The sequence below is a fragment of the Bos mutus genome, chromosome 27, assembly GCF_027580195.1.
Source record: "Bos mutus isolate GX-2022 chromosome 27, NWIPB_WYAK_1.1, whole genome shotgun sequence".
Classification (NCBI taxonomy): domain Eukaryota; kingdom Metazoa; phylum Chordata; class Mammalia; order Artiodactyla; family Bovidae; genus Bos; species Bos mutus.
Window position 1 is genome coordinate 7,246,098 of NC_091643.1, and position 16,075 is coordinate 7,262,172.

Below are 16,075 nucleotides of genomic sequence, written 5' to 3' on the forward strand. Positions count from 1 at the left end.
ATGCCAGACTTCTCTGTCCTTTACCATCTCCTGGAGCTTGCTCAAACTCATGTCCATTGAGTCAGTGATGCCATCCAACCATCCTCTGTCATCCCCTTCTTCTCCAGCCTTCAATCTTTCCCAGCATCTGGGCCTTTTCTAATGAGTCAGCTCTTCGCATCAGGTGGCCAAAGAACTGTAGCTTCAGCTTCAGCATCAGTCCTTTCAATAAATATTCAAGATTGATTTCCTTTAGGATTGACTGCTTTGATCTCCTTGCTGTCAAGGGACTCTCAAGAGTCTTCTCCAACACCACAGTTCAAAAGCATCAATTCTTTGGCACTCAGCTTTCTTTATGGTCCAATTCTCACATCCATACATGACTACTGGAAAAACCATAGCTTTGACTAGACAACCTTTGTCAGCAAAGTAATGTCTGTTCTTTTTAATACGCTGTCTAGGTTGGTCATAACTTTTCTTCCAAGTAAAGTCAGGGAGATTTGGGTTCAAATCCCAGTTATGACATTTAACAGCTGGATAACTCAGGCAAAACTAGTTAATCTTTCTGAACATGATCTTTCCTCACATGTAAAATGGGAAAAATATGATGCCTGCCTCAGGAGGTCTCCAAGCGGGGGGCATCAGTGAGAAAGCAAGTGACATGCAGAGCTTGGTACCAGGCTCATAGAAGTGGGATGGGATCTGTCCTGAGGATACAGGGTTAGCCAAGGACAGCGGGTAGAAACTGGCAATACTCTTCTCCTGATTTTCTGCACAAATGGCCAAGGAAACAGGAGAGGTCAAGAGACACGCTGGGGCCCGAGGACCTACCCAGCCAGAGCGCCACCGGCCCTGGAAGGTACCCAGGCCCACACCGCCCCCTCCATTCAGCCCTGAGTTGCCTCCGGGTGCCTCCCTGGAGGCAGCAGCTTTCACCTTGCCCCGAAGTCTGGCCTCTACCCCCATGGGCTTACTGGGCCAGCAGCTGAAGAGGTGGAGGGAAAGACAGGTTCAGAAAGTGAAAGGTCCGAAGGGTCCCACATGAGGATAAAGGATGGGGTCTCGGCGGCCAGCACTGGACCCCCGGCTCCCTCTCGTCTTTTCAGGCACCTTACATGCCGCACAGGACGTGATAAATAGAATCTCTTGTCCAGGGCACAGGGCTGAGCAGTGGGAGCCAGACCCAGGGCAGCTGCCTCTGGCCGCTCAGGATGGGACCCAGAGGGACAACGGCCCAGCCGCTGACCCCGGGCAGATCACTTACCCGTCTGAGGCCGGGGTGCTCGTCTGTAAAGTGAGAGTAATGATTTCACAGAGCGGTTGGCAGGATGAAGTTAGGTGATATATTTTCAACACAGCACATTATATGGTAAAAACTAAATGAGCACCAGCATTTTGGCTGTTATCTTCATCATCGTAAGATGATTTCTCTTATTTTTCTGGCTTCATGTTGCTTGTGTTGTTCTCCCAGTGGCTCCTCCAATCTCAGGGTGCCCCCAAGCGTAATAACCAGCGCTCTTGGGGGCAGAAATATTTTGCATCACTCCCTGCCCAAAGCTTCCTGGGGGCCCTGCAGGAAGCAAGGGAAGAAGCCTGTGGTCGGAGAGCGCCCCCTTCAGGTCTAGGTAACGACTTCCTCTCCCCAACGCAGTGTTTGGTCCAGAGCAGCCAACAGAGCACGGTTTAGTGCATGGCTCAAGGAAGCACGTTCACCTTAATCCGTCCACAAGCACTCGTGGGTCATGTACACATATCAGGGAGACCCAGATCCTCGTCAGGTCTATGGGACGCCTCCCTGCAACAGCCAGCAGATGCTGCAAATCTGACACCCCCTCCCATCTGATTCCAGGCGGGTGTGACCTAAAGGAGACGCGTGTGCGCCAATCATCCCCTAGCAATCTCACCTCTGCCGCTGGGTTAGGGTTAGGGTCACTGGGTTATGGTGTTTTATTTGTTGCCGGGGAGGGCGTACTTGGCGGAGACAGCAGGAGGAGAGTCAGGGAACACATAGAAGGCAAGGAGATTGGAGGGGCACGTGGTCCCAGGGACTCACTGATGGGAGCATCTGGTTATACGTAAGCTGGGGAAGGAGACCCTGGCCCTGGGGCAGGAGTTCCCAGGGATGAACAAGAGCGCACTGTCCCCCTGGGAACTGCCCGAGCCTGGGCCGGGCTGGGAGAGGCCAGCTGGCAGGCAGGGGCTCCTGGACACTGCACTGCCAGGGTCCAGCCTGCTCCAAACAAAGATGCCCATTTGCCCAAAGGTGTATCTCATAATATCGGGGAACCTGCAATGCCCGCAGGACTATGGATGGCACGGGAGTTCCTAGGGAGGCCAGAGCCCAGAATGGCCACTGGCAGGGCCAGCAGAGGTCACTGGGAGGACCTCTCCAGGCTCTGTATCAGAAGCCCAGTGCAGGGTTGCTGGCCCTGGAAGACGCCCGCTGGGCAGGGCTGAGCCTGTCCACACAGGCCTGTGGTGCACAGTGCCCAGGGGCATGCTGTGACTCAGCACCCGAGCCTCCTGGAGTCGGTCTCCGCAGCTCGGACTTACGAGGACGGCCCAGGCCAGAGGTGGGGACCTATGGGGTCTCTCGGCAATGCCACCATGCTCCAGGGTCCTCCACGCTCCAAAACAGGGGTACCGGAGCCACCAATGCCAGATCTCGGGGGACCTCTGGGGAGTGATTCGGGGAAGCCCTTCAGTGAGAGTTACCTGGGAGACCTGCCAGGTAACTGGGCTCCGGCCCGATCTACCTCCCCACTCTGCGCTGAGTTCCAGGGTGTTGCCTGCTGTGCTGGCTTGGTTGCTGTGCACACAGCCAAGAGGTACAGGATTCCCAAGGTGGGAGGCGCAGGGGACAGACCTGTACCTGCGCCCCCCCATCCAGGATGGGCAGCCAGGCTCCTGGGGGGACACTCTGGACGCTCGTGCTCCAAATCAGAGTCTCGTTTACTACATCCAGTTGTACGTAGATAGACATATACCACTTATGCATATATATATACACGCAAAGAAACAAAAACTGCACAGCAGCCAATATAGCAATACACAGACTACTTCATCACCAGTCTGAATTTAGTAATATTTTCCCCCATTGTTAATTTACAGATTTAATGCAATTCCAGAGTTGGCAGGTAGCTACGTGGTTGACTACCTCCTGTATTAATGGTGGCTTTGAAAAGCTGTCCAATCCTGTGGAAAGTTACTTGGCACTATCTATAAGGAATCATAAAAATATTAAAGCCCTTTGGCCCGTACTCTTATCTCTGGGAATCTATCTTAAGGAAATAATCCGAACTATAAGAAAAACCGGATGCTCACAGTTGCTGACTGCAGTATCTATAATGATGAAAAATTGGAAGCAACTTGAGTGCTAACTAATAAAGTGATCATAGTACATTATGGAAAGAATATCATGCAGATATTAGAATTACTGCATAATAACTTCAATGAACAAAGCACAATTCAAGTCTCTATTGTTACAACTGGTAAAAATCTCAGAAGCTAAAAGTTCAAAAAATTATACTTTACAAGTTGGGGTAGCAGGTGGCTATCTCCTTTCTGAATGTGCTCCACTTTTCCTGCTATAATAAGAGAAATTAAAACCAGGGCAAAGTTGAATTAGAAAAGTGTACTTTGATCTTTGTGACTGAAGTAACTACATCAAAAGGAAAGGCAAGAAGATTTGGCCTGCCAGCTATCACTGTTCACTTGTTAGATTTTTTTTTTTTTCCCTTAATTGCAGACACAGTACTGAAGAAGAAAAAAATTCTTGAACATTTTTGGAACATCTTGGAAACCGAACCGATTAAATGATAGTGAACATTCTATCTCAAAGCAGCCACTGCAGACAGCGGCCGGGGCTGCACGTCCACGGGGCTTTGGCCAAGCATTAGGGGGCGTGGGGTGAGCTGCCTTCCCACCAAGGGTGGATTCAGGGAGGGCAGTGCTCAGGTGGACACTGGCCTCAGGGCATCGGAGGCTTTGCTGGATCGTGAGAGGACGCGCATGGAAGAGTCCTACTTGGGATAAAGACCGTGTTTCCAGTCTGCCTCCACAATGTCCCCATCAAAAGCATCCTGCTGAACTCTGTGCGTTTCTACGTTGCTGCTTAGTTACTGAGTCGTGTCTGACTCTCTGCGACCCCAGGGACTGTAGCCCACCAGTCTCCTCCGTCCGTGGAATTTCCCAGGCAAGAAAACTGGAGTGGGTTGCCATTTCCTTCTCCAGGGGATCTTCCTAATCCAGGGATCGAGCCTGCATCTCCTGCATTGGCAGGCAGATTCTATAACCACTGAGCAACCAAGGAACCCTTTATATATTTCTATAAGTCATCTCAAATTCCCACTGAACAAGATGATTACCTATATAAGTAAGACATCTAGATCTAAACAACAACAAGAATTTACTGTATGTCCAGCCCTATCAAAGATGTGTGTAGACTCTTCAACAAGGTGCTGCCCTCACGTCGGTCTGGGAGACTGCAGATGAGGGGATAAATGTAAGCCAAGAAATGAATGAACGGAGACCAGATTTCTACTAGACAAAGGAGGAGCAGGAGCTGAGAAGAGAGGGCACAGGGAGAGTCATCCACAGGAAAAAAGACATCCTGGGAAGACAGGGAATCCATGGACCACAGAACCCCCAGGGACATAAAAGCATCACTGGAAACCAGATTGAGCTTTGGTTTGGCTTCATGGTCCTGCTTTCTGTTTGGGCAAACTAGGAAGCCCCATTTTGATCCAAGGGCAAACACTTCTTGTTCCTTTTGGTTTGTGGGAGAAATTTCAATCACGTCCTTAGGACAGCGCAACACTCAGGTTGTCATTTCTTTGAAAGATACAGGAGACAGGTGAGCAGTGGAGTCAGGGCCTTCTGCCCACCGCCCTGCCGGCCCCGAACCCATCAATCTCTAGTAGCTGGCATGCTCAGCTTCTACTGTCAGGCTGCTGAATATGGCTTCGGACCCGGGTCAAAGATTACATGAAGGCTTAAACGGACGCTAAAATTATTCTGGTCTTCTTTTATTGCTTGATTGATGAACTAAGATATCATTTCTGAAGGATATGGCCTGGATTTTTATTACTGTGCAGATAAGTGGCTCATGCTGTCAAATTAAAAAGCTGTGCTATCTTTTCCAAGAGTTCATATGACACTGGGACAGGGACATCACTGAGTTTTCTTAAAAAAAAAAAAAAAAATTGAAGACCACATGGGAATTTCTGTGTCCATCAGTCAGCATCCGTAGGGTATCAACTTGATGTGATGCACTATGCTGACAAAGCAGGTTAATACACATGTGCACACACCTACAGATATTACACACACACACACACACACACGACAGGAGCCCAGCTCCCAGAGTGCTCTGAGCCAGTCTCTTAGATCAGAGGGAACACAAAATAAAGACAGGGAGTCCAGTCCTGTGTGTGCAGGTGGGTGAATCAGAGCTGACACATGGCAAAGCCAGGAGCGTCAATCCACAGCAAGGCCAGGCGATCTTCCACCCACCTCCTCCCACGGTCTGACCTCGTCCACCCAGCCCCTCACCTGCCCCCATCATTCTGACACCCTCCCCCACTCCCCAGTGTGTCAGGAACCCCCTGCCAGGGCCCCGTACAAGCTTCCCCACTGTCGTAGACGTCTCTGTGACTGTTCCTTCACGTTCCTTTGGCTTTCCCCCGATGCCACAGTCCGAGGAAGGCCTTCCCTGGCCACCCCATCTCTATAAAAGCCCCCCACCCTCGGATCTCTGTTCCTTGCATTATTTTTGCCCTCAGCACCTGCTGCTGTCTATCAGAGCATATGGTGTATTTATCTACATTGCTACCATCCTTCTCCCTCGCGAAAGCCCCATGAGGAGGGCAAGACATGTTGTCTGTTTAGCTCCTGCCCCATCCCTGGAGCCTCGAACAAGCCCAGAGCGTGGCAGGCGTCATAGAGGTCACCGGGTGTCATCAGGAGAACGTGCGCAAAGGGCCCTTCTGTGTTCCTTGGGCTGCCAGGTGCTTCATGTAAGTCACGTGTTGGAACCCTCGTAGCAAGCAGTTCCGCGGGGCAGATGCTATTTTAGGAATTTAAATGTTTGTCCTTAAGCCCACGGGATGTTTTGGAGTCCTTCTCAGGGGAGTTTCCCAACAGCTTTCACAGGGCAGTGCCCGTCACTAGGTAAATTTTCCCTGGCCTGAGGACTGGGGCCCCGCTGTCGCGTAGACACTCAGCCAGGTGTTTCAAACTGCAGACACGTTCATTCACTGCAAGAGAAAGTTGCCCCACGGTGGGAGGGGACATGGGCAAACCTACGGCTGATTCACGTTGATATCTGGTAGAAACTAGCACAACACTGTCAAGCAAATATCCTTCAGTTAAAAATAAATGAATTTTTAAAAAGATTCAAGAAAAAAAGCTGCCCCATGAACAGGCATGAGAACCACAGGCCGTGGATGGTCTTTCCTCCGTAGCCAGACCCACGGGAAACCACACCATTGGTGGCATGGTACAGCCCTCCGGCATCCTTCTCGGGGTTAGGACCCCACCTGAAGCCTGGAACATGCGGGGCCAGGTCCGATCCCCTCAGCCCCAGGCAGCACTGGAGGGAGGGCTGACCCCGCTCCTGGCGCCCTGTTTCCCTTCTCTTGCTTCTCTGCCCCTCTCTGCCCCCGAGCCTGCTTGGATCCCCCAGGCTCTCATGCCTTCAGGCTTCCAGTCGGATGCCAGCCGGAGGTACTGGCAAGACAGATAAAGGGCAGAAAGAGCCCGGTGTTTCCCCAAACTGCCCACAGCAAGGCCATCATCAATCTGGCAGTGGCTATGGGGCCCAATGATGTCCTCTCCTCTCAGGCCTCCCCTCAGAAGCTCCCTGCTGTATGAAAGCTCTGGATGGTTCACTCTTAGGTCAGCGTAGCCCTATCTTTGTCAATAATCTGTTTACTGAAGTCTCTTCCATTAACCCCTCAAGGGCCATCTGACTTCTCCCAGGACCCAGAGAAACGCAACCTCGCGGCCAGCGTTTAACTTGAGACTCCACTGCCTGCAGGTCCACCAGCCGACCAGCTCTGGGACCGGTTTACGGAGGCCTTTCCAGATCAGCGCTGAACATCAGAGCCTTCTCTGATGATGGAACCGCCCTTGATCTGCCCTGTCTAAACTAATGGCCACAGGCCACGTGGTCTCTCAAGCACTTGAAACGGGACAAGTGAAAGGAAACTGATTTTTAAATTTTATTTTGTCTTTTAATTAATGTTGACTTAAACCGCCACATGTGGTCACCGTATTGGACAGCCCAGGGCTAACCATTTACTCAGTGAACTTACTGCCAGCCTGGTGGTTCCTTGTCTTTCAAATGATGTATCTGTGTCTCATCTCTCCCATCCAAGTACTAACCAGGCCCGACCCTGCTTAGCTTCCGAGATCGGATGAGATCGGGCGGTTGCTATGGCCGTAGACTGTGTCTCATCTCTTAGAGTAGCAGTTTTCCTAATTTCCAAGTTTTTGGTGGAAACTCGCCATTGCGCCCAGGACCTACAACAACATCATCCAGAAGGTTAGACAGCATGGTGAAGGGGGCTGTGCCAAGGCAGTTATGAGAGCACAGGACCCAGAGGACCACTGGCCCTCCTGCAGGCGCGACACATGGAGCCACGGGACGCAGGGCCTGCTTCCCGGGTCCCCATCTCTGCCCTGCTTCTGTTGGGCAAGTGCCACAAAAAACTCCCCTTTTATCCAAATAGGAAGGAATTCAGTAAATAAATAATAATGTAGCAGTAGGGAGCGAGTTCGGGCTTCCCTGGTGGCTCAGACGGTAAAGAATCTGCGTGCAACATGGGAGAAGACCTGGGGTCAATCCCTGGGTCAGGAAGATGCCCACAGGAGGGCATGGCAACCCACTCCAGTACTCTTTCCTGGAGAATCCCCATGGACAGAGGAGCCTGGCGGGCTACAGTCCATGAGGTCGAAAAGAGTCGGAAACGACTGAACGACCAAGCACAGCACAGGGAGTGAGTTCAGAGGGGAGGAGTGATTGCTGACCAGGGAAGTTGGGGTATGGCTGGGGGGAGGCGCAGGGCACCCCTGGGCCTGGCTCTGCCCCCTGTCCGGAGCCCGCTGCCCACAGGAAGCACTTGCTCTGCCCTCTCCTCCGCCAGGGGACCTCACAGGACAGGCCGGCAGGTGTCATGCTTTTGAAAGGGAAACCAGTCTCTGAAAACCTGGAGCCCAGGGGCCACAACTACTGACACCCGCGTGCCCTGGAGCCAGTGCTGCACAAGAGAGGCCGCTGCAATGAGAGGCCTGCACACGGCAGCCAGAGCAGCCCCTGTGTCACGACTAGAGAAAAGCCCACGCGCGATGAGGACCCTTGTCATGACTAGAGAAAAGCCCACGCGGCAATGAAGACCCTTGTCACGACTAGAGAAAAGCCCACGCGACGATGAAGACCCTTGTCACGACTAGAGAAAAGCCCACGCGGCGATGAAGACCCTTGTCACGACTAGAGAAAAGCCCACGCGACGATGAAGACCCTTGTCACGACTAGAGAAAAGCCCACGCGACGATGAAGACCCTTGTCACGACTAGAGAAAAGCCCACGCGACGATGAAGACCCTTGTCACGACTAGAGAAAAGCCCACGCGGCGATGAAGACCCTTGTCACGACTAGAGAAAAGCCCACGCGGCGATGAAGACCCTTGTCACGACTAGAGAAAAGCCCACGCGGCGATGAAGACCCTTGTCACGACTAGAGAAAAGCCCAGCGACGATGAAGACCCTTGTCACGACTAGAGAAAAGCCCACACGACGATGAAGACCCTTGTCACGACTAGAGAAAAGCCCACACGGCGATGAAGACCCAGCACAACTGAAAATAAATACAATTGTAAAAGAAAAAAGACCTCTTTTTACAATAGCTGCTCCATTATATTCACAATCTAGGTCATCTAGATGGGTCATCTAGAATTAGATGGGTCATCTAATTCTAACTGTAAAACAGAAAGAAAGAAGGAGATTTGTGGTCCCTTGGGCAGTGAAAGAGAATATTTGTTTTCGAAATTAATTCTGCAATTTTTATCATGGAAGCCTTGATTTTTAGTACTTAATGATTAGTTAGTGCCTATATGTTTTCTGTTCAGTTTTGCAATGATATTTGTTAGGCATTACACATACTATATCCCCAGCTGTCTTGATGTATCCTTAAAGAGTTTAAAATCTAGATGTAGCAACAAGATGGATGCACCTAAAATGATCAAATAAGAACCCAAGACAGATAGATTTGCATCCCAAGGAGGTCAAGAAGCAGGAGATTTTTATGTAAATCTGCTTATGACTTTCAGAGACTGGCTTCCCTTTAAAAAGCATGATGTTGTTTAATCGCTAAGTCATGTCCTACTCTTGGAAACCCCATGGATTTGTAGCCCTCCAGGCTCCTCTGTCCATGGGATTTCCCAGGCAAGAATATTGGAGTGGGGTGCCATTTCTTTCTCCATTAAAAGCATGATACTGAGGGACGATCCCACAATCCAAATCATGAAGTGCACTCTATGAAGGCAACACATCGTGCAATGATTCTAAAAACTGACCTTTTTAGGTCAGTTTTTAGGCTTCATTCATGACGTCTTAAGGAACTTAAATCAAAGAATAATTTTCAAAACATGTTTCATAACCACTGAAATAACACAGTTATTCAAGGAAGCTAAAAAAAGTACAGAGACACCTTAAAAATCACTTGCCGGTGTGATGTCAGTGGATAAGCCGGTTGGACAACTTTGCTTTCAGACTCACCGGCCTGGAAGGCGCGTGCTACATCAGACGCTCACACCGTGACTGGCTCACGGTCACGCTTGTTGACTCGTGGCTGGGAGGCCACTGCTGCAGCTCGATTGGTTCCTGTGGACGCCAAGCATACTTCAGTTGCCCGGGTGGTTGACACAGATTCAAGAGGAATGTGACAGAGAGGACGCCCAATCCTTTTTCATCCCAGGACGGCAGAACCCGGAATGGTTAAGGACACAGCCTCAGGAGCCCGTGGTGAGTCAGCTTCCTGGCTCTCCCACTGCTTAGCCACGCGGTCCCGGGTAAGCAACTGACTCAGCTTCGTCATCTGGAACATGGAGACCGCGGAGAGTTTAGCTATGAGACGTGTGGGGCCTGGCACGTGGTACCCGCGCCATCTGAAGGCTACCTGAATTGTTTCTTAAAGAACACACCAGTCAGGGACTTCCCTGGAGGTCCATTTAAGACTTCACCTTCCAATGCGGGGTGGGGGTGAGAGTCGGATCCCCGGGTGGAGAGCTAAGACCCCACATGTGCCTCGAAGCCAAAAAACCGAAACATAAAACAGAAGCTGTGTAGTAACAAATTCAATAAAGGCTTTAAAAAAGATCTGCATCAAAAAAAAAAGAATCTAAAAAAAAACACCCACAAAAGAATACACCAGTCCACACGGGACAGTGGTCTCTGGACCCTCTTCCACAAGACACAGCCAGTTGAATGAATCAGCTGGAGAAAAGAAAAGGTGAGGGGTGACAGTCTGGTGAGCATCTCTTACATCCCCGGACACGCTACTTCCGTCCACACGCGTTTATGATCTGTTCTCTCCCTGCCCTGCGTGACCCAGAGCCACAGCACCCTCAAGGCAGACAACCTCCAGGATGGAGGAAACAGACCACAGTCACTGGGTCGGGGTTCTCCATCTCTGAGTCTCTGTGCAAGGAGGACAACGGCAGAGCCTGGGGGAGGGAGGAGGGGGCCGGGGGCCTCAGCGAGATGGAGAGAAACGCAGCCTCCCCGAGGTGTTGCATTCCTGAATCAACCCTGGGACGTTTCTGCGGCCACTGGGCCTTTTAGGAGAGCAGCTGCTGAGCGGGACACTTCAAATCTGAGCAATGGGCTCCCCTGGTCGCTCAGCAGTCAAGAATCCGCCTGCCAGTGCAGGAGACACGGGTTCAATCCCTGGTCCGGGAAGATTCCGTGTGCTGCGGGAAAACTGAGCCCGTGAGCCACAACTACCGAGCCTGTGCTCTGGAGCCCAAGAGTCACAACTGTGGCCGCTGCTGAAGCCCACACAGCCTACAGCCTATGTTCCGCAACAAGAGAACCCACCGCAATGAGAAGCCCCCACCCTGCAATAGAAAGCAGCCCCCACTCTCTACACCTAGAGAAAGCCTGCTCAACAGGGAAGACCCAGCCCAGCCATAAATCTATCAAATCAATAAATTAAAAAAAAAAACCTGTGTGATGAATGAACAAGTCTTCCTGTAGAGCACAGGGAACTCTGCTCAATGGTATGTGGCAGCCTGGATGGGAGGGGAGTCGGGGAGAATGGATCCATGCATATGTATGGCTGAGTTCCTCTGCTGTCCACCTAAAACTATCACAACATCGTTAATCAGCTATACTCTGATATAAAATTTTAAAAAAATTAAAAAACCCGAGTGATGTTTTTACCGCAATAATCCTGGTTGTCTGCTACAGGAGCCTCGTGGAAATCTACTTGCAATCTTTGTGGTGTTCAGTTGGGGAACAATATCCTCCCCACTGCTCTGAAAACCTGAGGGCAGAAGCCTTGTCTTCTGGCTTTTATACCGATTCCCCATCTGGCACTGTGCTTAGGACAGGCTGGCACTTGGCACATAGGTTTTGACTGCTGGATCAGATCCTGGAAACCCATAACAGAACCATTCAAATAGTTCAGCGGCACACCGGTGCGGCGCATTTGCACCTCTCTCCTGGGAAGGGCTAGGGGATGTGCTGGGGACAGGTAGTGGCTGTGAGAAGGCTCTTCAAGTGTCAAAAACCCATGAAGCCTCACCATCACCAGCCTCTTGCTCATCACTGCTGTGCCATGGGGCCTGGATCCGGCATCACTGACTTTGGCAGACAACAGAGGAGCTCTGAAATTCATCCAGGTGCCTCCTCACAAGAAACTGCAGAAAGACCTTCGATCCGCCCAGACCCTTGTTCGTGCGTGCATGCCAAGTTGCTTCAGTAGTATCCAACTCTTTGTGACTCCATGGACTATAGCCCACCAGGCTCCTTTGTCCGTGGGATTCTCCAGGCAAGAATACTGGAGTGGGTTGCCATGCCCTCCTCCAGGGGATCTTCCAGACCCAGGAACTGAACCCATGTCTTCTGTGGCTCCTGCACTGCAGGCAGATTCTTTACTGCTGAGCCACTGGGAAAGTCCCACCCTTGTTCGTAGGTTCCAACAAACTGCCGTTACTGATAAGCGACTATTTGAAACATCACTGCTCAGTACAACTGGCCTGACTTTGGATTTCAGACTGATGTTTAAGAAGGAAAAAAATGTTAAGTGATTATAGGAACACAGCACTGGTCCGACTGACACAACCGGTATTTCCAGTCTTGAATCATTCCACACTTGACTCTCAAACCATTAGGTGTCTGATTTATGAAAAGAAGAAGAACTAGATTGACAACTGGATAAACCCTGTCATGGGCTGGAAAAACCAGGTAATCAGTATCTTCAGATTCTTCCCCATCTATTCTTTGTATATAAATCTTATAACTCTTTCTTGTATATCTGTAGAGATGTTTGTTGGAACTTGCAAATTCATTGCATATGCCCTTAACCACATTTAACTCAGATTTTCAGGCTAGTCAGTTGTCTGCTTCTCAAGTTGCATGGCTCTGTACAATCATGGACTCTTGGGCTCCTTCCCTGATAAGCCTTTCATTCCATAAGTAAGGGCGGGCTGGAGAGAGGAACACCGGGCCCTCGGGCCCGTTTGCTCTGTTACAGCCAAGATGAGCCTTCGTGGGGTCCCACCCTTCCCTCCATCTGTCAGTCTTTATTCCGCTCCCAACCGTCGCCCCTCTTTCAATTATGGGCCACTTCTCAAGAGAAGAGCGTTCAGCCTGCCAGGAGTCATTCTCAGAAACATAGGTATTTTAGTTAATGACTAGCTCATTACTTCCAGAAAGGGGGGACAGCGCCTTGCGTCCTCTGATGAAGTCAGTTCCCTGCCCAAGACACAGGCACACAAGATGCCAGCCGCAGGGGTGCCTCTGTCACCTAGGACCAACCTCGGGAGACGGGGACTCCGAGCCACGGGGAATACAGCTGCCATCACACCAGGCAGAGGGCAGTTCATGGTGGCGGTGCTGGAAGGTGGGAATGGTGGCACGGGGAATACAGCTGCCATCACACCAGGCAGAGGGCAGTTCACAGTGGCGGTGCTGGAAGGTGGGAATGGTGGCCTCCAGGAGCTGGTATGTCCCCAGGGAGGGGAAGGAAGTGGCTCCACTGGGGGTTCCAGTGAGTTTAACAAAACAGTAAGAGCCTGTGTCATTCCACAGGCTGAGATCAAAAGATCCTGATGGTCACAGCTCTTCTCAAGAGCAGCCAGTTAATCTCGTAAGCTCTCACCTGCTCTCATTTCAGCCCAACGTTGCAACACATCAGATACTTGCCTCTCACGTGGCGAGTCTTCTTTCTTATTTTGCCTTACAACCTCAGACATCCTCTGAACACCCGCTGTGCCCGAAGGTCAGCGTCAGGTCTGCTTTGTGATTTTAGACAAAGGGTGGGGTTCATTCTGCCGTGCTATGATGCTGACCGTGTAGTCGTGCGGACTTAGCTTTCCAAAGTGCCTTCAGAGGTGTGTTTAGGTAGCACAGTAAATCTCAGCCGGAGATTGTCAAATGTAGGGCCATTCTTCCTATGCTATCAGGGTAGTGATGGGGACAATGACAATGTTAGCAACCTGGCACCAGAACTCGAGGGTGTGTAAAGGTGATCCATTAGATCACTGATTTCCCAGACGTTAATGAAGTTCCTACTAGCTGTCAAGTACTTTAACCGGGTTCTGCGGTTACAACAAAGAGTGAGACCAACATTTCCCTTAAGAAAGTTACAGTCTTATTCTAGCTTGAAGGTACAGAACATTAAGTGAGTGCTTTGAGAAGCATACATGGGCATTATGCGAGCAGGCAAAGAGGACCTAACTCTGCAGTGGAGGAGGAAAGAGGCCTGAAAGTCTTTGTGGAGGCGCAGATGCTGAGCTGAGCGTGAAAGGATGAGGAAGACTTCAGCGACGGTCTTTGCGGGGAGGGGTGAAGTGGCAGAGTGGAGAGGACAAAGGAAAGAACATTCCAGGCAGAAGAGATGGTATATACAAAGACGGAAAAGCCAAAATTGGGGTGAAAATGCAAAAGCTAAAAGTGTTATTCTCTCAGTCGTGTCCAACTCTTTGCGGACGACTGTAGCCCGCCAGGCTCCTCTGTCCATGGGATTTCCCAGGCAAGAATGCTGGAGGGGGGTGCCATGCCCTCCTCCAGGGGATCTTCCTGACTCGGGACGGAACCTGGGTCTCCTGCATTGCAGGTAGATTCTTTACCATTTGAGCCACCAGGGAGGCAAGAAACACAAGGTAAATCATCAGTGCTGTTGAGGCCAAAATGATGGGACACAGCTGGAGAGGTGGGAAGTGCCCGGGTCAGCGATGGGTTTGAGCTGTAACAGCACTATTCTGTGGCTACATAGAGGGTGGATTTAGAGATGAGATGGGAAGAAAGGAGACCAGTTAGAAGTTCAGAAAGAGATGATGAGACCCTTGACCAATGACAGCACAGCTGGACAGGCTGTGATGAACTTGAGAGCTACTTAGGCTTTAGAACTGGCATGCCCCAATTAGGATTAAAAGAGGGATCGGGGTGGGGGGCAGTAAAGGAGGAGGAAACGGCAAGAATAACTCAGGGGACTGGCTGGAATCACCAACTAAAAGAGGTTAGCATAAAAGAGAAATGTTAACCTCGTGTGTATGCTGAGAGCTCACATCGGGTGTATGTTCAAGTGACAGGCATCGGGCGTTTCACTGCCAGAGTCTAAATTTCAGGGAACGGGTATGGACTAGCGGTACAGACCAGGGGACATCCACACACACGTGGGCGCAAAACATGCACATGGTTGAGATTACCCAAGCGGAATCCATGAGAACTGTTAGAATCAGGGGACTCAGGGACTTAGGAACCCCAACATTTAAATAGAAGGTGGAAGAAGAACAGCCCATGAAGAAGCAGAGAAGGACGGGTTAAAAAGGTAAGGAAGAACAGGAAGCAGGTCCTTCAGAGGCGCTAACGGAGTAGGAGGTCTCAAGAAGGAGGAGGCGTCTCTGGGGTCAAAAGCAGCAGCTTGGCACAATGAATCAGGGATTAATCTGTGTTCATTTGGGCTTAAACTGGTGGACCTTTGTTTACCATAATAAGCGCAGTTTCAGTGAAGGCAGGGTTGGAGGCATCCAGGAGTGGATCAGAGCCTGATAGCAATAGGGTGAGGGGAATAGTTGATGGAAATGATTGATTCATTATCTCAAGAACTTAGCTTGATGAGTAGGGGAGAGCAAATTGAGAGAGTCTAGGGTGGGATGTGGGGACGGAAGAAGCTTGAATATATTCATTGATTTTGGGTGATTGTCATTGCGACAGATTCAGAACATAGAATGGAGAGGGTATGATAGATAGGGGACATGGAAAAAGGAGAAAGGGGTGCAGTTAGGTGTAGAAATAAAGAAGGTGACCTTCAAAACCAGAAGCACTGCCAGGGCTATACCACCCTGAAAGCACTTGATCACATCTGATCTTGGAAGCTAAGCAGGGTTGGGCCTGTTAGTACTTGGATGGGGGACCACCTGGGAATACTGGGCATTATAGGCTTAGTGATTGGAAGAAGGAAGATATGAATGGATCTAGAGGTAGATAAATTTTCAGGTAGGTGGATAAGAAGGTGAAAGAGATCACAGGGGCCGTTTATCATATTCGAGGCTGCCAACTGTCTTTTCTGATCATTCCTCCTGTGTTTGGGGAACTCCCCACATGATGAACCTTGCCTCCACAAGGTAGAAACCAAAACTCATTCTCCTGAGACCCCTTGCTGCTAAGATACAGGCTTGTGAATCTGGCTCCCATCAGTCAGATGCTTCTGCACCAGATGTTGGCTTGGAAGGAAGCAGCATAAGGAGGTAGGTACATACGGATTCCACGTTCTGACACATGAAAGAGAGGAGTGTTTATCTCTTCAAACACAACAGGAACAGGACTTCTGACTCCGGGTTGTGAGCATCATTAGTACATGGGGTACGCT

General features: G+C 50.4%; 1 pseudogene; it reads left to right on the top strand.

Moving 5' to 3' along the window:
* The first annotated feature begins 15,531 nt into the window (after nt 1-15,531).
* LOC138985997 (5S ribosomal RNA) lies at nt 15,532-15,648 on the top strand (annotated as a pseudogene).
* Nucleotides 15,649-16,075: the final 427 nt, after the last annotated feature.